Genomic DNA, 24,740 nt, shown 5'->3' with positions numbered 1-24,740 from the left:
ATTTTGAGGAATTCCAAAGAGCTTTGCAGTACAATGGTAAATGCTGAGGCGAATGTGCTCGGATATAGTTTTAAGAGACCTTCTGCAATCCAAGCAAATTCCTGAAGCTGCTGATTTATCCTGAATTGGGAGTCCTCCACTGTGTTCTTTACCGGGTGGATATATGTATAGGCATATGCATATTTATATGTCTATATGTTACTATACATATATGTATACACGTGCATACACACACATGTATAATCTATGTATATATATTTATATACACATATATATGTACATATACACACACACACATGCACATACATATGCATGTCTGTATGTATGCTTATCTGTGTGTATACATACCTATCTATCTGTCTATTTCTTTATCTGTTAGTCCAGGAGGAAAACTGCCGCCTTTAGCTGCCGGCCTCGTGTTTAGAAACTTTCTGTGTATATAGCAAGAGCAATTGGAAAGGGTCTTCAGAGAAAAATGCCAGAGAGAAAGTGAGGGAGGAAGATTGAGGACTTTACTACTAGAATTAAAAGACACAACAGCAGCATACCCATTGGTAGTGTGCTGACTTAATGTAAGATGCAACTCGTAAGAGAGTGAGCGAGAGAGAGTGAGCATGAGAGAGCTCCATGGCGAGAAAGTTGTTCTGGTCCATTCTGTGTTTCTAATCCCATGCTTACTCACTCTTAATTTTCTCTGCTGGTTTCTTCATTTCCCTATGGTTCCTCTAGCTCCCAGTGACTGTGCTCAAGCACTTCCATTTATGCTTTCCACAATATTATGGAGCATGAAAGGCACTACTGAGTCCAACATCTACTTATAACACTCAGGAAAATCACTACTCTACAGATCACATAGATTGCCATCTACTTAGGTGAAGGAGGCAGCTAATAAAATGGAAAAATGCTAAATAGCCAAGTTAGAAATAGTCTGATGGTGATCTGACTAGGATATTAATGTCAGGAAAATGTAATACAATATCTTGCTATAGGTAAGTTTTCAGTGGAATATGAAGTTACTTGAGTGTTTGTGACTACTGTGAATTACTCTTACACTCTCCTCTTAGCATTTGGCAGAATAGACTGGAAGATTAAGATCAGGTAGTAAGAGTTATTTTGCTGATTTTGCTCAAGCCAACATTCACATTTTACAATGAGAATTGAGATAGACCTTCAAAATGCTCAATGCAAACTGTAAAAAGCTTTTGACACTTCTGCAGTTCATAAAGTATTGAAACTGGAAACATTACAATGCCGTAAAGAGTTTTAAATGAGTGGTGCTTAGGGTTTTCCCAAAGGTTATGCTTTGCTTTGTCACGGGTCAAATTCCTTCTGGAAATTAGATTAATTAAAACTGGCATGTAAAATAGGTTTATCTCCCTTTTTTAATGTTTTCAAAACAGCCCTGAAATAACAACTTATCATATACACCTCTTTCCTGTGTATGAAGTCATCTTATTTTCAAAAGCCAGGATAGGCTTTAAGAAATGCTTACTCCTGTTAATAAATAGCACATGTTCTTTTATGCATGTGCTCAGTATGTGAAAGGAGTTTTCACCTCTTTTTTGATAGAAAGTTAGAAGTGTCTGGTAGAAAATTTAAGGCAGTAAATTAAGATTATTTTCAGAAACATCTGAGAACTCTTTGGATCGTTGAAATCGTAAGAATGACACTTAGCACTTATATAAACTTTTATATTTCTTCTAGTCACTATATAAGCATTTATGTTTATATTTCTTGCCTTTATTAATATATTAAAATTAATACATTTATTAAATTACAATAATCTGTGTCAAAATTCATCATTAACATTGCAAAGGGAAGCATTTGAAAGACAGAAAAGTGCCAGCAGCAGGGATGCCTGGTTGGATGGCTGCATTAAGGTACAGTCTGAGATAGTGGAATTACCACAAAATCCAAGGAAGTCTTTAGCTTGACACTAGGCTTTCGTTTATATCCACAGTCCCCAGGTTTTGAGAAGTGCTGGCCAGTAACAGAAAGCAAACCACACTGATGTCGTTCAGCATGTTAAAATTTGCAAAATTCTTTTTTTCTTTCTGGAAAGTTTGTGGTTTCCCAAAGCTTTTAGGAGATTGAATTCCTCTTTACTATGTTTTAATTTTGTGAAGATGCATGGGCCTTAAAAAATGAGAAAATAAAATGTGCTTTCAGGTCAGAAGGAAGTGTGAAAGGCTATTAACCTGGATATTAAATGAGTGATTTGTTTTCTAGAATCTGCGTGTTGCTTTTTTTTCACCTCAAACATTTTAATTTGCATCCCATGAGGACAATTGGAATGGTCCATCATTTAAACCTATGCAATTATTCTTGATAGGGCTAACTTAAATATTGTACAAGTATTTACTGTACTATAAGGTGTTACTTTTCCTCTAAGCTAGTAAAATCTGATTCTTAACACACAACTGCTGCATTTTAAGGCATGACCTCAGTAGCTTCCGGAGTTTTTCCTTAAAAGTTTAACTGAAAGAGAAATATGAAGTTTGCAATTGGTAGGCACTGAATTTTATTTCCATAAGGTTATTGAAGAAAAATTGCACACTTTTCTGCCCAGTTTTCTGAATATCTGAAAAGAAACAAGCACATCTAAGCAGAAATTGTTGTGGAATAAATTTTTTTTAGGACTAGATCTGTATGGTGCAACTGGCTAGATCTGGCTCATAGGATATTTCCATCTGACATGCCACCTTTCTCAGACAAAATGGGAAATACAGCCTTTACACATGGCAAGAAGGTTATTATAGTAGTGCTATAAATGATTACTTTTATTAAAAAAAAAGCATAACTGCTTTCTATCGGAGGACTCAAAGTGAATCCTTTGACATAGTTATCGTGCTTGGCATGCTTGTTTGGGTAAGAAATGATTTATCAGTAATAAAAAAACTGTTCAGGAAAAAAACACAGTCCCCTTTTTTCCTTCACTGGTGGCATATAAACCACGGGCAAGCTTCTGTACTTCTGAGATAGTGAATAATTTGTTCTGCTGTTCACAGAATCCCTTCAAACATTACAAGGTAGGATTTGGGAGACTATTTCCATTCTTGACATTGATAACTTTCTCCTATTAAGAGTAGGGGGTATATAGTAGGTCCATAACTCCCATTGTAATCATTTTGGGAGTTTTATAAACAGGTTAGAAATGTAGCTTCATGGTTGTGCATCTTCCATGATTCTCATATATGGAAATTTCTTTGTGCATATAGTAGTAAAGGTACAGAAATTAAATACTGCATAGGTGGTCAAACACTAAAGCTCTCTATATTTACCTGTTTCCTCCCATAACTAACAGCAGTGGGACTTAAAGAAGTAGTATGTTGCTGTGCAAAATTCAGAATGAACAGTAAGTCAAGAGTAAAAAATGATACTATATTTCAATGTTATCACTAAAACAGCATCTTTTTTTAGTGCTAGAAAAAAAAAAACAAACCTCATTGTTATTTACATTAATTGATTTTTTATTTGAAAAAATATGTAGTGCTTGCTTTGTGATTATGTGTGATGAAGCATGTACATACATTTGTAAGTACACACTCATGTATTTTATACAGATAAAACTGTCTGGTCACTTGCAACAGTATCTACAGCTAAGACTGCCCAAAGCACTTTTATGTTTAAGAGTATGTTAAATAAGAAGTGATACTCAATGTGTACTGTGCCCTAAGGATTGCACATTGGAAGAGTTCTCTGAGGCCAAATAATTCTCTGTGCACTAAAGCAAAGGAAGCCTGATTTCTTAATTTGTGCCTTGTGAGTTAGCAACACTTTAGTTAAATATTCACGTTTCTCATCCCTAGACAGTCCATGCAGAAAAGAGATGCTGAATGCTAAATTCTGAGAAAAACTCTGTGAGAGAGCTTGTCTTGTTAGACTTCAGAGAACCCACATGGGTGAAAAGCTGTTGCTGAAGCATTTTCTTCAGTGGTTATAAAGCACATTGAGTGATTTGGAGAAACAGGTTAAGAATACATGCAGCTTAGAAATTCTGTTTGATATCAGGGATTCTCTATTTTTGTCAGCACAGTAACATAATGGGCTAATAGACACAAGAAAAGATAGATGTGTCTGTCTGCTTCTACAGTCACTTGGTCCCGAACAGGTAAATTCCCAGTTCAGGGTTCTTGAAAATTTGGAATAGTTCAATAGTGACAGGAAAGGATGTATTTACATTTCTAGGGAATTTCAGGGGGGTTAGTGCTTGTATTTGGGAACTATGTAGTTGAGCTATCATGTCTAATTTCCATATAGGTGTAAGAGATGGAGAGGCGGTCCCCAAGAAAAGTCATATCAGCCAAGGAAAGAGGGCTATGAATGAACCTTGAGATACATGGAATTAGGATGTTGCATATAAATGCAGAAGACTAGGGAATGTCCTCTGGGAGTAAAAGGACCAGGACAAGTAACTCATCAAAAATGGTACAGAGCTAATTCATTTCCTGTGACATTAAACCTCTTTTCTAGTTACCATTTTTATTTGCCACCTTCTGTATTACATACATAGTTCAGAGGAGAAAATTCAGAACACAGAATTCAATAAAAAATAAGCTTAAAATCAACTTTTGTTGTATCTCTACCACCTTGTTCAGTTCATCCTGCACATACCCTTTAGCTATTGCAGTGTACCAGCACAGCCATGTGACTCATGTTTTTATATTCCTTTGCGTGGGGAAAAACAAATCTAGTTCCTTACCTGTGCTTTGCTTTTTAGTTATGATTAGCAGAATGACTTTGGCCTAGTCTGCATTTTGATTTGTATCAGTTGAGGTTAATAATTCCCAAACTGCAAACTGTGCTACTTTGTCCTCGTTACTGAAGTGTCACAGGCCATTTGTAGAAGCACTTCCCCTTCCTGGTGAAACACACCTAAATCACACACTGGGCTCTACCCGCTCTGCAGGACTTACCTGTTTTCTGAGAACTGTCTTCAGTTCAAAAGATGTATGGTGTCCTCAGGCTTTCTACACTAATACTTACATGATTGCCAAAGGATGCTAAATTAATTTTGTTTCAGTAACTCTTGCATCCTTCTAAGCAAAGGAAAAGTCAGGGAGCTTAGAACCTGAATGTATTCTCATGCTAGACCTGCTGCTATTGTATGTCATCATATGAAAGAATAAAGAGATATCAGCTTTATCTTCTTTTAATTTCTTTAACTTTGACCTGAGGTTTAAGGGTGGGGTTTTTTAATTTTTTGAGGGGAAGATTTTTTTAGGATAATCCGTTAATTTAAAAACATTACCACCACTGAATAGAAGCATGAGATCCATCTTGGTGTTTCATTTTTTCTTCCATTAATATTTCATTTTAACTTCAGTGGTCTAATTAGTGAGACACAAGCACATTTATTACTTCTTACCTTGGTGTAAAGTTTTAGTCAAAAACCTAGAGTTTTGTGTATTGTGCAAATCTATAGAGAAAAAGCCTGCCATAGAATCTCTGTGTTGAGTAGCTATATTCAAAATCTAATCTCTTATTTAAAATAAATTACATTTTGCTGCAATTAAAACAAAGAAAGAAACCAGGTTTTCAACTTCCTTGGACCTTCTAGAGTTCTTTCACTATATTAAAATAGTATAACTGGTCCCCTATGCACAAGTATGTAATGTTGCTAGTAACTTCTACACTTAAATCAAATTGAAATATCTGTGTTAACTTCTGGGATCATTACTCCTCATGGATAAATTCATAATTTGTCTTTAGGCCATCTTCCTGTACATCTCAGAAATTTAATAGTGCCTGTTAACATTTCCCTCTTTTGCTTTTTTTGGTTTTCAGAAGGAGATTGGTCAGCATTCCACCTGTCCCTGCATTGTGTTAGCCTTCTGACCTACAGGGTTTCATACAAATGCATAGAGAATTATTTCTAGCATGATGTTGATGCGTTCTCATCCTCTGAGGAATGATTTGGTTTTCTTTCTGGCATTTTCTTTGAAAGGATTAAAGCAGCAGGACGGAGGATAGAAAGCAGAAAGAAAAAAATTCTTTCTTGGTTAGTTGTCAGACATTCTTGCTGTCTAGTTACTATAGTTTCTTCTTTATACTTTTACACTTTGCATACCTTTTAGTGATTCCAGAAATGGAAATTATACATCATACTTTCATGTTACTCTTGTACATTTGTTCTATTTTTCTTTGCTATCTGCCTCAGTTTGGGATAGTACGCATTGGGTTTTGAAATTCCTCCAGTGGTCTGCAACTGCTGCTTGTCTGCTTTACACAGCTATCACTCAGAGGCCAATGCCTTTTCTCTTGTAGCTGTTGTTTTACTATCATTTTCTAACCTATCTATCTCTTTGTTCTTTAGTTATCTACAGTGATGTCAGAAATACAGACCAGACTTAAGGAGCAAGCCTTTTCCCATTCTCAGTCTCTAACAAAAGTCCTTCAACTTCTAACCACAGGAAAAAATTATATAGATGGCTGTTTTAATATCAGAAAGATTGTTTATCTTATTTAAATATTACAGTAGGATAGAAATCTGGTTTGTTTTTAAATTAAATGTTAATCTGTGAGAGATAACTTCCAAAGCCTTTTAGTTTGATTCAGTACCTTACTCACTGGTTGCCTTGATTTCAGTGGGTTTATTTGTAGATTTAAAGCACTATGCTCAACATTAACAGTGTTCTTTTGAAAGTAATTTTGAAGTCAGTTCACAGGTGCTTTGTTGAACTGCAAACAAATCAATAGTCTGCTGGTAGGGAAGCTATACCTCAGGCCTGGCACTTCATGATGATGGACAAACCCCTGCACTTGCATCTTAGAGTCCCATAACTCCTTCATCTTCTTTTAAACCTCATCCTCCTTGCCCCTGGTGATAATAATCATACACCATGTGTCTTTTAAGTCAGATGAGTTTTATTGAGAAATCTAATATATTCAGTCCCTTATCCAACCCTGTGAGCTGAAAATACCTAAAACTGGGGAAAGGAAGGCTACTACTTTTGACAGAAAATCTTGTTGGATTTTTTCTCCCATTCCAGGTTGGTCGAATTTTGCCTGAACTAAATCATCTCTTCAGGCCAAAACAAAAGTGTTGATTCCCTTTTAATGTCTTCCATTCAGTACTGTGAAGTTTTTTAAATGATTATCAGTAAGAGTGATGGTTTACCATTTCTGTTTTTTTGCTTTTGTCTCCGCATTTACTTATGTGTATCCTGATACCACAGCAGTTAAAACAATGAAAGCTTTGCCAGGGCAAGTCCTTGATAACAACTGATAACAAAGTGAAAACAATTTTAAACCTCAAACAAAATGTAACTAATCCTATATATTTGGAATATATTCAATAACAACTGGCTATTTATTAATTATCATCAAGAGACATACCTGCCTTTCTTTTTGTCCTGACCATAGCAACATAAGAGTTAATGGACAAATATGCATATTTTTTTTTCTTGCAATTGCTAAGAAAATTTATTTTTCATTAACATTGTTCCAGTACTCTTTATGTCTGCCAAGAACCCTCAATCTCTGGAAAAATATCTTATGTAGTCCAACTTCACCTCACAAAAGTTTAACAAGAAACTTTGGATCTTGGCCACTTTGAAGTCTTTGTTGTTCAGGGAAGAGGACATTGCCACAAATCACAATGGTTTGAGAACAGAATTCCATATTTTGAATACTGCAGCTATTTGTTGTTTTGAAATGATGAGATTTCTTTGGTTTTGTTTTCTGTTTTTAAAAAGATTGTATGAATAACAGAAATGAAATGTTTTTGAGAATGATATGCTAAGAATTAAAAAAAAAAGCTAGAGAACAGTGTTTGTGAGTGAGAAAATATGTTTCCAGAAAAAAAATTGCTGGTATTATTCTTTACATGAAATTATCTAAGTATGATTCCAGTCTTCTGTATCACATGACTCCTTTCTGCTGACATGTACAAAAACATAGTAGGGCAGTGAATGCTATAAGCCCAACATTTATGTCAAAAAGCCTTTGGATAATCTTCAAAAAAGCAGGTGTGCTCCAAACAGGATGTTTTAGGAAATAAAATAATTGCACAAGCTAAAGACACTGTAATAGTGCATGAAAGCAAAGCTTTACATCAGCTCAGCGGTGCAACGAGTTCCTGCTTACAGCTTTAGAAGTGAAAAGTTCTGGTCTCTCCTTCTTTATTTGGACAAGACTTGTAGGCCTCAAACCTCACTGTAATTGATTGAAGGACCTACCGCAGTATGAAATACATTTTAATTGCAAACATATTTTCTCTTATTATTCCCTAATTCATGTACATGTCTAAAATGTGAAAAACATAAGAATAAAAAACTAAGGATTTTTAACCTGGTAATATTCATCTTTTCTTCCCCTTTTTTATGGACTGTCATTTTTAAAAAAATGTTTATTGATCTATTCAAATGCAGAACAGCACTCACTGATAAGAGTTTGCAGGGTTTGCTCTGACTCTACATTTGCAGCCCTCTGAATTGTGGCGCTCTCTGGTTTTCTATATATACCCTGCCAGTATGTTCTGTTCTGTGCAGAGTCTCGGGAACTTGTGTATATGGAGAAGCTAATTTGCTCTCCTGTTTGCCAGTGGTTGCCACTTTAAAGACATACAGGAGCTCCTCCACCTTCCCCTTCCAGACCATGAGGTCTAGGAGGGCTTTTGTTGGACCTTAGCCTGATATTGACACCCTGCACAACAAATTGGGTACAATGCTTTTGTGAGTACACTGCTGAATTATTTCTGAATCTGTTATGATGGTTGTTGCAAAATATTCTGTTTAAATTACGGGGAACATGTAAAAGGAATTGTATCTTATAACTTCAGTTGGAGCCAATTTAAATGGACCTTTAAAAGTTTAAATGTTCCCTAACATTTCCCGTTAGAGCTGCAGACTTCTGGAAGAGGTCAGCTCCCTTTTAGGTCAACTTACAATGTTTAAAAATATAACTTTGTGTGTGGCACTTGAAGGTATAAAATCTCTTGAACATCATAATGAAAACATGAATTTCGTGATGTGTCTTTTTTTGTAGATAACCTAGCCAGGGCGCTGCTTTGGCATTTGGGATACTCTGTACCTACTCTTCCTCATGCAGAGCATAGTTTTTTATTGCAGACCACTGTGGGTCAGGCCCTAAACTTGATTGTCTCTCACATCCCAAACTAGTGACCTAATCTTCAGTATATAGTGTGTGAGAATGCTTTCTCTCTTAGCTTTCCCAATAAAAACTTTGTGGAAACAGATATGTCTCTGAAAAATGTTTTGGCTTGGACAAAACAGCATATTTCGATGAAATTTCGTTTACTTGAGAATGTTCCGACCCGCTCTAATTACAAGCCTCTGTTATAAACTGGTTACGGGTTTGCCAAACATTAACGGGTTGGGCTGAAACTTTCCATGATTGTTCTGTGCCTTAGGCTGAATGTTTTGATGGCAAAGGTTTAACCATTTCGTAGGCCAGAGAAAAAGGGGCTCTTCCACCGCTGTGAAAGTAACACTCTGGTACCTCTAGTATTTGGAGGAGGACCTTCAAATTTGACAGGCAGAAGACCTGGTGCGCTGAAGAAGTCTTTTGCAGTTCTCATGGAAATTCTTTTGACTTTAGCCTTTAACAGTCCCCACCTGGCAGTAAAGCAGCAGAACTTGTAGAAAGATTTGCTGATAACTTTTTTCTGTTGCTTCAGCACCAAGCATACTGTGCCTCCACAGAACTGCCCCATGCATCAGCTCCACTAAATGCCCCAGCTCTGAGGCTGAACGCAGATGATGATGCATTGCCCGGTTGTCCTGGAAGAAGGTCAGGGCTGATGTACAGGGCAGTGAGGACTGCCACTGCTCCCCTTCATTGAGTGGTATGGAAAGAAATTTCTCTTTGAGATTCTGAAATTGGAAATTCAATTCAAATTGAGCTATCGTGGCTCATGGACTAGGGATTCTCCACAGGGTAATTGCTGCCTCAGTATAACACTGTCTCAGAGAAAGAGCCTTTCTTTCTCCCTTCTCTGGTTTCTGCTGTGAGCAAAACTTAGTGTCCTGTGTGTGGACTGATTACATGAGTCATCCAAGCCTGTACTGTAGGTATTGATAACGTGAGATTGTAGTATGCTTTGTGCAACAAGGTGATTTTAATCTTCTGACCTCGTCACCCCATCCCTTAAGATTATGAACGAGATTTAATGAGGAAATGTTTGATATTTAAAATTACTCCCGAGTTAAAAAAAAAAAAAAGAAAAAAGCTACTGATGCATCTTCAGTATTTCTTATAACAAGTGACTTTTGTTCGTGAGCACAGGATGAGAAAGCTACATTCAGTAAAATGTTTAACTAAGTATTAGCTTCTGACATGAACGATGTAATTCATTCACAGAAATTGAAAGAGCATTCAGATTTCCCTGGGGCACTGCTTTACCAATATAAAGGCTAATCTACTAGTTTAGCAAGTTATGTTTTGGTGTGCCATCCTCCAGTTTGGACTTTCATGAATCCACCTATTGAAGGCAGAATTTCACCTGCAGCTCTGAAAGCCTTACAAATGAGTCCCCAGTTCCTTGTTTCCCAGAACCACATTAAAATCCTTCTGAGGTAATGACTCATAAAATGCCTTATGCCAGTCTCAGCAATAAGCTATTTTTTTCACTTCCTGTGCCCACTCATTTCAGCTTTACAAAACATCTTTTTTGTAGTTTGCACAGGGTGGCCTCATACAGTTATGTCATGTAGTCCCATGCAGGAGAAATCCTTTCTGGGGGCATCCCACGCTGCTGGTGGAGGCTGGTCAGGGCTTCATCTGCACTGGGATTTTGCTGGGCTGGCCTTTCACATGAGGGAAACCTCAGGATACAGCTTCCTCCAGCAGGAAATTCTGGGGCTGGAGCAGAGCTTGTCAGAAGGTGATGGGGACCGACGCTGATTTGCTGCTGCTTCATGCCTGTGTAGATGAAAGACTGGCTTGGGATCAGGGAGATGATCTTGCCAGTGTACCTTCAGTCTCATACAGCAGCTGTATAGAACGGTGCGGTACATTCACAAAACTCTTGTGACTGGTTTGTATACTGGTTTAAAAATGAGTTAACAAGCACAGTTCTTTGCTAAAATAAATACATTTAATTGGATCATGTTAAATCTTTCTCGGCTGTAACATTGTCACAGCTCAATAACCTTCTCACCACTTCCTGAAAATTTTTGCATTATTGTTATGAGAAGAAAAAGAGATTAACTTTTGAGAGAATTTTTGAGCTGAAACTGAAATTAGAGCTGATCTGATATTTTCCATGAATTTTTCCTCATTGAACATGTAGCATCTGTGAAATTGTATTTTTATGTGCAAAAATTTCAATTTTATTATTGTTTTCTATTCCCCAGTGGGGAAATTGAAAGAAGACCTTTGAATCTTTTGGACTGCCTCCTCGAACTGAATGTGATTCAGTCTGACATTAGTCTGCATCTCCTTACTGTGCTATACTATATGATAAGAGCTAAGAATAAAAGCTTTTACTGTTTTCCCCTGTGGTGTGGATGTCCTTCCTTTGAGAGGTTTCACCTCCTAAAATCCACCTGCAGACATCAGAGAGAAGGCTCACGTCAAGGGACATGATGCTGGATAGTGATGAATGTGAGGAGTTTATAGTGTTCAAGCATCTTTTCCTCTGTGCTGAGTGACTCTAAACAGGATACAAACAACTCAGGAACACCAAGCAATTATTTACTGAGTAATGTGCAGCACAGCTAGCTGTGCTGTTCAGCTACTATGCTGAGCCCTAACATGCTCAGCTGCCCCATGAGCTACTGAAGAGATGGCAGTGGCGGGGAGACTGGACAGCTGATCCACAGAGGCGGTGAATTGCTCTGTTCCATCCTCTGCTTTTTTTTTTTTTTTCTTTGAGGTATTACACCTTTTTGTGCCAGCATTTCTCCTCTTGAATCTGTAAGCTGCTAACTATCATGATTTCAACAACTACCCTCTGTCTAGGTTTTCACTTTGCTTATCTTGCACAGCTTTGGTTCAGGTATTTTCTCACACCTTTGCAACAATTTTCTCAGTAAAACTGTGCCAAGATCACACAGCTGTGCTGTACCAAACAAGGCCTTGGATTACAGACTGCTAAGAGTCTGGGTATAATTCACCCAAAGTCCAGTTCCCATGAGACATGTGATACTGCAGAGAGTTTCTGAGTTAAAACAGTCAAAAAAGTTTCAGACACAAAAAAAATATTTAAACATCTGTTCTGGTTTTTTATCACCTCTTGCAGAATGAAAGTTCAGATTTTTCATTTACCTCCGTTTGAAACAGTATGAAATATTTGTGATTTGTTACCTCTTAAGATTTTACAGATCATACATGAAGAACAATAAAATGTGCATATTTATTGCTCTATCTCACAACTGAAACATATTTTCATGTTATGATTATAGATTTATCTCCTTAAAAAGGTTGCCCTGTATCACTAAGCATGAATCAATTGAAGTCCACCCCAACAAGCAGGATATCGGGCAAAGATATCAGGACGCCTGTATGGATGAAGAAGGAGCTCCTGGCAAAATTCAAAGACAAGAAGGAAGCGTAGAGAAGGTGGAAGCAGAGACAGGTAACCGGGGAGGCGTACAGAGATACTGTCGGAGCATGCAGAGACAGGGTTCAGAAAGGCAAAGCCCAACTGGGATTGAATGTGGTGAGGGATGTCAAAGGCAATAAGAAGGGACACTCTAAGTATGCAGGTGACAAAAGGAAGACCAGTGAAAATGTGATTCTGCTGCTGAATGAGGTGGGGGACCTGTTGACACAGGACATGGGAAAGGCTGAGGTACTGAATGCCTTCTTCACATCAGTCTTTACTAGCAAGACTGGCCTTCATGAATCCCAGGCCCCAGAGACCAGGGTGATAATCTGGAGGAAGGAAAATATACCCTTGGTGGAAGATGATGAGGTCAGGGAATGCTTAAGCAAACTGGACATGCATAAGTCCATGGGCCCTGATGGGATGTACCCACAAGGACTAAGGGACCTGGTTGACGTCATTGCGAGACTGCTCTTGGTAATCTTTGAATGATCATGTTGACTGGGAGAGACACCTGAGGACTGGAGGAAAGTAAATGTCACTCCTGCCTTCATGAAGGGCAAGGAGGAGGACCCAGGGAACAACAGGCTGGTCAGCCTCACCTCAATCCCTGGGAAGGCTGGATTTATCCTGGAAACCATTTCCAGGCACATGAAGGACAAGTAAGTCATCAGGAGTAGTCAGCATGGATTCACCAAGGCGACATCATGCTTGACAAACCTGATAACCTTCTATGACGAAATGCCTGGCTTGGTGTTTTCTCCTTGCTTTTGCCCTCTGCTTCTATTTCCTTTCCATGTATGTACGTTTTTCATGCTCACTATAGCCCCTACATCACTTGTTTTCCTACTCTCTCTCCCAATTACCTATGTTCCTCCAAAGCAAAGTGAATCCTTTGTGCCATATTCTTCATTTGTTTTCCACAGCATTGGAATATTCATCCAAAATATTCCTTGGCACTTGTTTAATAAATGGAGATTCCTTATTCATGCAGATTTGTTCCTACTAGTAATTCCTTTTAACAGTCTTTCTACAGTAATTCCAGCAAAAAAGTAATAAAAGCTGCTTTAATCTTTGTACTCTGCAGCCTACCCACCAGAAAAAACTTTTAATCCTCTTACTGCTGTGTATCTGATCTGCTTTGCTTTCTCTCTCATTTTTTGCCTATTCTAAGGCCATTGCAAGAACTCACACCCCACATCAACACCGGAAAACAGTGCCAAATGACATGCTAAATCTTGTGTCCATACAACATAATGCTCTCACTCACCAAAACAGCACAGATTTAAACTCTTTGTGGAAATAGTCCATGGTGTGGATTTGGATGTCCTTATATAAGTAGACATGTTGCCCCTTATTAGTTACCTGAGGTAACTAATGGACAGTGCTACATTATTCTAAGAAATTGTGACAGTTGAACATAATAGAAACAAGCGAATCTGGACACATACAGTACAACACTGAAATAATTAATTGATACCTCATCCTTGGACAGCTAGCATACTCAAAAGTGAATATACACCTCTGCCTTTTTATTTTTTTAAGCATTCATAAAACCATTAAATAATTCGGGTTGGCGGGGATCTCTGGAGGCTATCTACTCCAACTCTCCACTCAAAGCAAGGCCAACTACATCAGGTTGCTGTTGAGATATGAGGGACAAAGTGTTTACTTAGAGTATTGACATACTGTTCATCACCTAGAGTATATGCAAAAGTTTGATCATTAAAACAATTATAATACATAATCTAGGTCCACAGCCTAATGAAGGTCAGTAAGGCTATTTCTGTTCTACTAAAACAGAGCAAGGGCACAGACTTTTGTGCACCTCTGACCATATGGACTGAGCTTTTAGCATTTTTGACCAGTTCACTTATCCAAGAGTCCATTTTTTAATTCACTTCCATTTCTGTCCAAGCAGAGAGATTGTCCTTGAGGAAGGAAGGAGAAAGAAGATGCAGCAGCAGAAAGCAATGACTTTATCAGCTCCTGAGCACCAAGGAAAAGGAGGGGTTAGAAAGGGCTGCATTGTCTTCTTACTCTGCAAGGAAAGTGTTATTCTAAATCCTTCAAGGAGTTGCAGGCTGTTACACTCACCGTGAATCATAATTCATATAATGAATTCAGCAAAGACACTAATGGAGTAGAATATACTACTTGTTGTAAAAAAAGAGTATTATAAATGATATGGCAACAAATGATTTTTTCTCATAAATCTGGAATCATACCACTGGTGGCATTTGCTTTACCTCCTCCATGTACAGCTCTTACACAGCTGTTGTCTCTGACTGCAAAATCATGCCTATGTTTTAGATATATGTCAACTTCTCTGTTGCTTTGGTAACATCCATCATGTCCTAAATTCCATGGGTTTTATCAAACATAACTTCTCAATTTTTTAACCTTTTTGTATTTAAAGCTACAGGGATACTGGTACTTTATTATATATTCTATTCATGTGTAGTGTTTCCAGCTTCTTTCCAGCACGTCACTTTATGAGGAAATTGTTTCCTGCATTTTCCATGGAAACCCTTTTTAAAGTGAGCATTATAATCTTTTCTCGTGGCTTCACTTATGCAATCCTGATGTTGTTTCCCATTACATGGAGATAACTAGCTATACTAATCTTGGGATATTGAATAGCAAATGGTCCAAAGCACTATTTATTCAAGTGGAATGTCTAGAGCTTCTATGTGTAATTTGTGTTTTCATTCCTGCTCAAAACCAGTGCTTGTATTTGTTTACCCATGCAAACCTTTACCATGTACATTTTCATCCCAGGGAAAAGTCACTGGGGAGTTGTGAGTACTTTTCATGGATGTGTGAGCTACTCAGTCTGATAACATGATGTACAGATGTGTCAGAGACACAGAAGACAGTTGGTTTTAATAGCTATATTTTGCAAAGTCTGGAGAACAGTGATATGGATGTCACAGATGAAGAGGATAGTATAACCTTAGTGACTAGAGTTGTTCCAAGTAAGTATGTTCATTTTGTTTTGGTTTTTAAATTTCATTTAGGCTTCTTTGTGTATTATGGGCATCTCACAAACTTCATTAAGTAGGTTAAATCAAGGGGGAATTTGCTTAAATGTAAATAGTAGCATGGATTTCTAAAATATTTAGTCTAAGATGAGGGCATAAATGACAACTGTACAGTATTTCTCTCTGAACCACAAAATTTTTGGTAGTTACATAAATGTTAGAGTAAAACATTTTTTTCTCCATTGAAAATAAGGAAGGTGCTATTTTGGCTTGATCTGTTACCTCTTTGACATGAAAAATATTCATATCTATCTGCTTCACTTGGCAAGTTGTTTATTTGGTTCTCCTCTTTTGCAAAAATATTCATTGAAAAAAAGCTATTTAATCTTTTTTAGTAAGACAGACCTCTCTACTTTTTTTTTGAAACGTATGTGAGATAATAACTGTTCACTCAGTAAGAAGGAGCCTTCCTAGAAATGTTCACATTTTGTTTCACTTTTGTAAGTAGTAGGAATTTACATTTCTTTGTACAGATTATTTACATTTCTCTGTACACTGTAATATAATATTTAAAATATACTGGAATATTCCTGACAGCTTAATGACTCATATTTAACCAAAGCAGTTAATATTTTCTTGTCCAAGAGGCTGAAATTCATTAAGCAATGACTAACATTTATTTATTCTTTAAGTTAAACAGCAAACGAAGAAAGATAAAACTCATCAAATGTTTGTACAAACTTGAAGATTGAATGCAATCTCAAGGCATATATTTTAAAGCTTTCAAAAGATATCTGTGGTAAAGGGCAAGATTAATTCTAACATCCACAGGGCCATGTGGGTCACCCCACTGTCGGTGTCTTTGGTAGCATCTCCTGCACAGGAGTAGTTCCCACATCTCTCTTTGAAAGGCAGGTGGACTCGGATGCTGAGGTGTAGTAACTGGTTGCAAGTTCACCAGTGTAAGCACCTGGCATCTTTGATGTAGGACCTGTACACTGCAGTGCAGTTTTGAGTGTTTGAGCCTGGGGAAAGATTGAGCAGCACTTGTGTCTTTAGGCATCCCTAGCTGGGTTTGTTCAGGCTTTGCCTCCTCACTTAGCATCCCTGAGGTGTGCTGGCACGGTGTTCCTCTGACAGCACAAACAACTTCACCAGTGGTGTTTTATCATTGTCCTCTCATTGTTTCTGCTCCATAAATGAAGGTGAGCTGCCCTTTCTGTCATGATACAGGTTGTGACAGATGTCATATAGTCCCATTTCACTGTGAAAATTGGGCAGTCCCTAGCAATTCCCACTAATTGCCTAAATCTTACCCAGCTGTAGAATGGCTGTAAGCTGCTAATGTGATATATCCCTTTAAAAAAAAGCCCAAGGATGTAACTGCTTTATCAGATATAAGGAAATATTCCAGCAACCACAGGGAAACATTGGTGCTGTTGGACAAAGCATTGATGACAGACTCTGGTCACTGATGTTGAAGGAAAATGACTTCATACTGCACTGGGTGCAGGGAAAGGTGACGTGGAGAATGAAGAGAAGGAGGGGTCTAGGGAATAGCTACACTTCACAGTGGAATACAATACAGAGACCTTAATGGGGCCTCTTAGCTTAAGCACCATGCGGGGCTGTTGTGACGGTACAGCCTGCAGAATGAGAACAAACTGCCCAGATCGGGGAGAGAGATCCCCATTGTGCTTTTGCTCTGGACTCCACATGTGCTGCAAGAGGGCCCAGCCTGTCCCCATCGTGCAGATATGTCCTAGGGCATCCCGGCTGGGTGAACAAAGGCAGGGAGGGTGCATGTTTGCTAGTACAGGAGAAGTAAGGGGTAAGGAGGCAAAAGGACCTTTTTAACCATAAGCCAGTACTGGCAGAAGACCAAAAGGGACCATAAATAAAATTTGGGATAGACATTTAGAAGACTTTTTTTAAAGAGTGATTTGAATTTTTGGTACAATGTGGGCAAAGGGGGGCATCTAACCTGTTTTTAAACTTAATTCTGGTAATTTATTCAAGTGATTTTGCCTGAATATGTCTTGATGTGGAATCAAATTTACTCCCTTACTTGGAGAGTGGAGATAAGTGCTGTTTATCTTTAGTGATGATTTGCCTTACTTTCTTAGCAACAAGAAGTGGTCGTACAGTTTTGCGGATCATTTTCTTTTTGCTATGGAAACAGATAGATATTTGACACCTGGCAGTGACCAAGTGTAGACATGCATGTGCATTCATGGTCTCTTCTAACAAGAAGTAAACCAGGTTATGCCACCCCTATGTTGCCATCACCAAGAAAAAAGAACAAAAAAAGAGAAAAATAAAACCTGGAGACTTTTTAATCATTATTTTTATAGTAGTATTTTCCCCTTCTTTCTCTGGTAATCAGCAACAAGAATTTCAGAGAAAGAGTATGACAAGGAGAGTGGAATTAATTCTGTTCTGAGGGGACAGGAGGGGGGAAAAACAACTTATCCAGGGCCACTCTCCTATTTGTAAGGTTAGAAAAACTAAGAGACTGAACTGAAGTTTACATAAAGAAAGTGTGATTGAATCACACAGCAGGAAAGAGAGGGAAAAGGTGTTAATTGATCATTTGGGAAACTTTGGTAGCTCCTTCAGCCTCTTACAGTTTTTATTTTTTAAATTTTATTTCGTAGTGGGAGTGATTTGGTGGATCATAAAAAAACAAAAACTTTTGGAGGGATATGTTTATACATCTATATATTTTTATATATCTATATATTTCCAGCTTTTTATTAGAACCTTGTTTGTGTAATAATAGGTAAGCTAATCTAGGCTGTTTGCATTGCATTTCAGTCTTAACAACCTAAGAAAACAGTATTTTTTGTTATTAGGATTTAATCTACATATCCTGTTTATACTTACTTCTGGGAAAATCTCATTGAGATAGCCGTGTTAGCTATTGTAATAGCTCTTTTATTTTATGAGACTCATTCTTATGAAGCACTTTAATAGACCTCAACAGGTGTGGTGTAAGAAAAGTTGTGTTCACTACAGCCATCCTTCTTCCTACATGAAAGAAAGACCTTTCTCTTTGACATGAATCAGCATGTCCACCCTTTAAGTCAAAGCAGTTTCTATTAGGAATACCATTTTTCTGAATAGTTTTCAAATGGCTCTACTGGCATTTCCAAGCCACCTACCACATTAGTGTTTACATATTGCATAAAGCTTCCACATCAGCTCTAAGCACCTACTTTAGCTAGCTGGCTAGTTTTTCTGAACTATCCTCTGAAGTAGGCTGATGCTCTCCATCAATTGCAGAGGAGGACCAAGCATTGCGCTTGGCAGTCCTGGGAGCCTGCAGTCTCCCTGAAATTCTCTGTATCTCTTGCAGAACTGCATGCAGGCCAGACTGTGGGAAACAGCTTGTCCCAAGCCATGTTGAATCAGTTTCTGTTTTTATGAGACCTTAGATAAATCAAGGGACAAGGGTATTTATTTAAGCACAGGGTCATAGAGATTCCTGTTATGATTTCTCTCTGACGCTAATTTGTATCAGCCTGTACCATGGGATAGTCTGACTGCACGTACCCAGGCTGTTGACGCGAGTTGCTGCCCTCTGTGCTAAGGATAGCACCGTGGATAAATGTGTCTCTGGACCAGATCCTGGCACTCCACATCTGACACTTTAGTTTCTCTCAGCTGTAACTAAACCACTCTCTGAACGTATCCATCTCTTTTCACTGATTACAGAGTGAGGCTAGAAGACTAGCTTTTAGGAAAGCTAAAATTAGGTGAGCCCCAGCCTTTCTGCATAATTAGATTCATTGGTCACAGTAGGACTCTCCATGGGATAAGCTGCAGCTTTGTGTGAAAAGGGTATCGGAACCAGCCATTTTGCTGCGAAATGCAACTGCATTTCTGTCAGTGGCCCAGTTTGGCCAGTGATTGTGGCACTCCTTTCATCAGTATCATGTCAGTTGTCCATAATGTGCCTCTCTCATGAATGAAAACAGGGATGTGAAACACTGGAGTGGCAAGTCCCACATGGCACTGTAGCGGTTTGAGAAGATGTAGTTCGACATTGAACTTGGGGAAATAAAATTAAGTGGTGGTTGTTTTTTTTTTTTTTTAATGGTTGAAATATTTGAGAACATTTCTATTTACACTAACCACAGAGACAAGTGGGAGGAAGAGAGGGGTGGAGAAAGAGCTTGTGTTGTTCCAGTGCAGTAATGATTGTCAAAATGATGTAATTCTCTGCAGGGTGGAAATTCCCTTCTTTTTTACAAGCCAGATCCTCTGAGAATCTGGTGTTAACTTTAGTGATGGGTATGCACTGCCTTATTTCAAAGTCCTTGTTTGCCTAAAGTGGAATCATAATATTGCATAACTTCCATTTTTGTGGTTTAGTAAAGATAACCCTTTTATCTCTGTTATTAAAAGCTGAGTTATTAACACAAACAAGAAATCCTTTCAAGAGTACTTGTAGGAACAGCAGGTCAATCTGTCAGGTTTCTACAAAAGTAACTAGTCCCAAATGAAAGTGGTTAAACACAGTGGACCGGTGAGGGTGATGCAGCATAATTCCACATGAATCCTTAGGTCACTGTTGTTTTACACAGGACAAAGATCTGGTCCCTTCTGCTTTTGCTACTTCTCTTCTTTTTCTGTGCTTATTTTCCTTTACCTTTTTATAATTCGTCATTAGCTGGTTAAACTTAATCAAATTCTCTGATGCCAGAGCATGATCTGTCCTCAGTGTGAACAAAAAGTATATGCCTTCCTTGATGCACTTTTAAACTTTGCAAGAGCCCAGACAATTCTCAGGCAGGTCACAGGAAACCCTGATTTAAATCAGGATGTAAGCGTTTTGCATGGCTTGTGATGGCTTTTTGAGCAAGGGTTAATCTTGCCCTTTAGAATATTTTATAACCTTCTTTCGCCTTTGTAGTGTTTGAAAACAAAGTGATGTAATTACCCAGCTGCCAATAGTATTGATCTAGTGCTGATAAAGTGATAATGACCCAGGCTGAAATCTTAAGCAACTGGTCAGACTGCTGTACTCATCCAAGCCTCCTTGCAAGGCAACTCTTTGCCCCCTGCTATTATCTCATAGAGCAATATTGTACCAATACCGCAAGTTACTGTGTAATAGCAGTCATGGCTTCCAATACATCTACCATGTAGTTACCACACACTTAACACAAAATAGCGCATTTTATTTTGTGGTAGTCCAGTAAGCGAATCACAGTGCCAGGCTGTGCAGAAAATCAGTGCTGCATATTGGAGGTAGAGAATGTCTGGTGCTTTTTGTGGGAAAAAGCCGATCTGATAAAGAGTGCGATATTCCTCCAGAACTGTTCTTCTTCTGCGGCTTAAAACAGCTATCTCTGCTTTACCTGTTAGCTACCACAGACAGGCAAACCTCCCATCTACCAAATTTACAGTACGTAACATACTGGCACTCCACAAGTTTCAAAGAAAGATTGTATAAAGCTAGTTAATTCATAAGTAAAAAGAGCATTAATTCAACAGCCAGCTGTCTATGGCTGGAAAGAACAGATGGATCCACATCTGGTTTTTGTGTGTTTGTTCCAATCCCTCTGTTTTAGTGGACAGAGGACTTTTTATATTCCAGTAAATTTTATTTTCAGCTTCTTTTCCTGGGTCCAGTGGTGGTCTTCTATATTTGGGAGCTAAGCAAGTGAGGCTTAGCAGAGTAAGTGAAAACTGAAAGTTATACGCATGTGTATTTTAATTTAGAAACAAATATTTTTGAAAGTGTGTTTTAAGCGTAGTGTATGGAGTTCTTTAACAGAATAGATCTTGGTGATCTGAGGACTCTCTGGAGGTGAGGACCCAGGTGAGGGGCATGATCTGTATTTCTCACCAGGCCATGATGCTGCAGCCCCTTTTATATAGCTCAGTGCATTCAGTGATCCAGTTTTCTGTAAGTGTAATACATGCTTGAGTTGTAATGTTTCTCTCTAAAAATAATACATAACAGCTGTTCTAATGAAAAATTACATATTTTCCTTCAACTAGAAAATTCAAATATTTTTAATTTTATAACACAGCAGTAGAGATGTTCTCTAAAATGTTGAGGATCAAGATCCAAACTTTCCTGGGCCAAATTCTGAGTTTATCTAGTAGGACATGTTTGACCTACAGTGAAGTCTAGCTCACCTCTCAGGAAGCTCACAGGGTTTCATGGTACAGCTGGGTATAGATGTGGGCTCTTTCCGTGCAGCATATTCAGCTACATGAGGGACCCTGTCAGCTACCTGAGGTCACAGTGATTTCATTGACACCTATAAACACCACATCGGTGCCAGGATCTGAGGATTATCAGCTGCCACCTCATCTTCTAACCATAATGATAAAATTACTTTAGTTAACATCACTGTCTCTCATTTTTTGCCAATATATTGCACTCAATTCTTGCTACAGACAGGGAAGCCAAGGGGATTTTGTGTCTCTATTGGAGAGTAGATTTAGATCCATTGTGTTAAAGTAAAGTGATAGCTTCAATTATTAAATGCAAGTACTTGGCCAGGCTTTAGTGAAGGAGGCCATTAAAGTTTCTGACATCCATTTTATTTTGGTTACCAAAGCCTGTTTCCAAGAGCCAGTGTCTGAATCCTGTTAAAGCAGGACTTTCCATCATTTTCCATTAAAGAAAAAAAGTCTGGATTGGGCAGTATTACCACCGCACTCAGACTTCTGCCAAAGCCTCCGCTTGGACTGCACAGCTGCCTTTAAGACCTTTGAAAAGCAAGTCCTTCCCTGGTATATCTGAAATCCCTCCCTTTTCAAGTGAGGCTTATATTTCTTTTGGAAATATAGCAAGAGAACCATTAAAAATGAAACACTACTATGTAGGACCAGCTTTAAAAAAATTACTTGCATGCCTTAAATGGGGCTTAGTGGGATATAAGACTCTGAAGTACAACACAAAAATTACCTACCCCCTCTTCCAGCTGCCCATCTCATGTCACGATGCCTCCTTTGTTAAGCTGACAGTTCCTGCGCTGGATGTCTGAACCGGACAGCAGAGGGTGGTGAGGAGGAGCCTGGCTGGGTGGGCATCCTCTGGACATCCCTTGCTCACAGTGATGGTGTCCAACACAAAATGCAGTCACCACTAGCAATTTTTTAAAACATAGTGCATGGAGGAGCAGGTGCTCATCACCTGCACGGAACAAGGTATGGGAAGAGATCGATCTGATCTGGTCTTCAGCCAGAGAGCGTTCACCGCCACTTCTCCCACCCCAAGATCACTGGTTTGGCCCCTGCCCAGCTTGCCGTGCTGCGAGATGGCTCTTCCCTTCCCACAGGTTTGGGCCATGGAGCAAAAAAGGGGAGAGGACATGAGGAGGGACAGGGCTGTGAGAACTGCGTCCATCCTCTATTCCAGCACCAGTCTCCCTCCCTTAGGAGACCTGTGCTGAGGGACCAGTCATCTCCAACTGCAGTCAGCACCAGAAATATGAACATTAAACCAGACACCCACAATGTTAAGAGGCAGCAAAGGTGGTTAAAAACAGCTTTGAAACCTCACTGGGAAATTTATCTCAGATGATTGCTTGGTAGTCTAAGAGAAAGTTGTGAGATGAAACAAACTGATAATGTTGGGTAAGGGCAGTGACAGGAGCCACTAAGCTCTATTCTAGTTTTTTGTTTCGCAAAGAGGTTCTAGACAAATTCATATTTTCTAAGCATATGATGGTTAGTATAACCCTATCACAGGTATCAGAGGACCAAACAGATCTAAAATCTCATGGCCGAAGTAGATACAGTTTTATTTGTTTAGTCTGAATTTCAGCTACATGGCATCTTCTCTAAGGCAAATCCCAGATACTTTCATGCTTGGACATATCTCCTTTGCCATTCACCTCTTGTTCTGAGAGAAATCCTATTTCCACCTTCTGGTATGTTCATCAGTGTTATTTCCTATGGCCAGCATCTCCCCAGCAGTGGCAGATGTATGTGTCTTCCAAGACATTAGCTGCCTAAATGTCTCTAAATGCAGATGACAGAAATTCGCCTGAACTTTCAATGTCTTGGTGACTGAGGGTGACCAAAATGAAAGCAAAGAAGTACTTGTGCTTGCTGTTTCTGCTTATCCACTTACTGATCACAGTGTGAGCAAAACCAGGGGTGTGCTAGCTGCAGTGCTTGTCCAGGAAAAAAAATAATGCAATTCCAAATTTCCAAGAGAATTGAAAAGAAATTTCAGTTTCATCATGAAGAACCCTGATTGAAACTGAATGGTTTGTGTTTTGTTTTGTTTTTTGGTTTTTTTTTAGAGGAACTTGGTTTGCCTAGCTAAATACAAAGCATATTTTAAAGCTGATAGATTTGTTTCAGCTGGCATTTTGTTGATAACTCGTAGATCCCAGTTTGATTACTCTGTAAAATTTTGAAATATGTGTTTTCTTAGGGCTGATGTGGTCTGAAAAAAATAAGCTTTATATCTTAAGCACCTCAGGCAATAAAAATAAGAAAATTATTAAAATTACACACTTTTATGTATAAAACATAAGTGCCAATAAATCATACTGTTGTCCGTCCTCATCCACCCTACCAAAAAATTTATTCTTGCTGTTGCTAGCAATAATTATTAAGTGATTTGGTCCAACAACTTCCACTTGAAACATGTACTTTAGCCAGTTCCTGGGCTGAGTTTTTCAGGCCTTTTCTTTGGATTATGATTTGTTCTTTTTTTATTTGTGATACAGCAGAAGTGGAGTGGGGGTGTTGACGATGTCCGTCGGGCAGTACCCACACAGAGCCGAGCTGCTGCCAGCGTGCTCAGCCTTCCCAAGCATGAACCCTCAGCTGCAGGTGAAGGCTCCAAGACAGGCTAATGGTGTAATGTCTGTGCCATCCACTCTCTCTTTGCACCTGAGTTTTCCGCTGGTGAAATGGAGCTAGCAACATTACTTCTGTCCTTGATTTCTTCATAAACTCTATGAGTTGTTTACAAGCAGTTACCACCTTTTCGTATATGTTAGTTTGCTGTGCTGAGGCCTCTCTGAATCTCCTCATGCTGCAGCAGTGCACTATTTATGATGAGTCAAAAAGGAAAATGGCTTTAATAAGTGAAATTTGGGGTTGTTTTGTACTGGTGAAGTGTGTGCTTCTTACACAGTTTTCTATAGAAATTTAAAATTCTGATCAAATTCCAACATTTTCCCCCTTGGTGGGTATCTACCATCCACACCACAGAGTCTGAGTTGTAATAGGGAAGAAGCATATATTTGGACAGCATATAT

The sequence above is a fragment of the Nipponia nippon genome, unplaced genomic scaffold (assembly GCF_047370975.1).
Source record: "Nipponia nippon isolate SJK-2023a ecotype South Korea unplaced genomic scaffold, ASM4737097v1 scaffold_2, whole genome shotgun sequence".
Classification (NCBI taxonomy): domain Eukaryota; kingdom Metazoa; phylum Chordata; class Aves; order Pelecaniformes; family Threskiornithidae; genus Nipponia; species Nipponia nippon.
Note: the sequence above shows the minus strand (reverse complement) of the source record.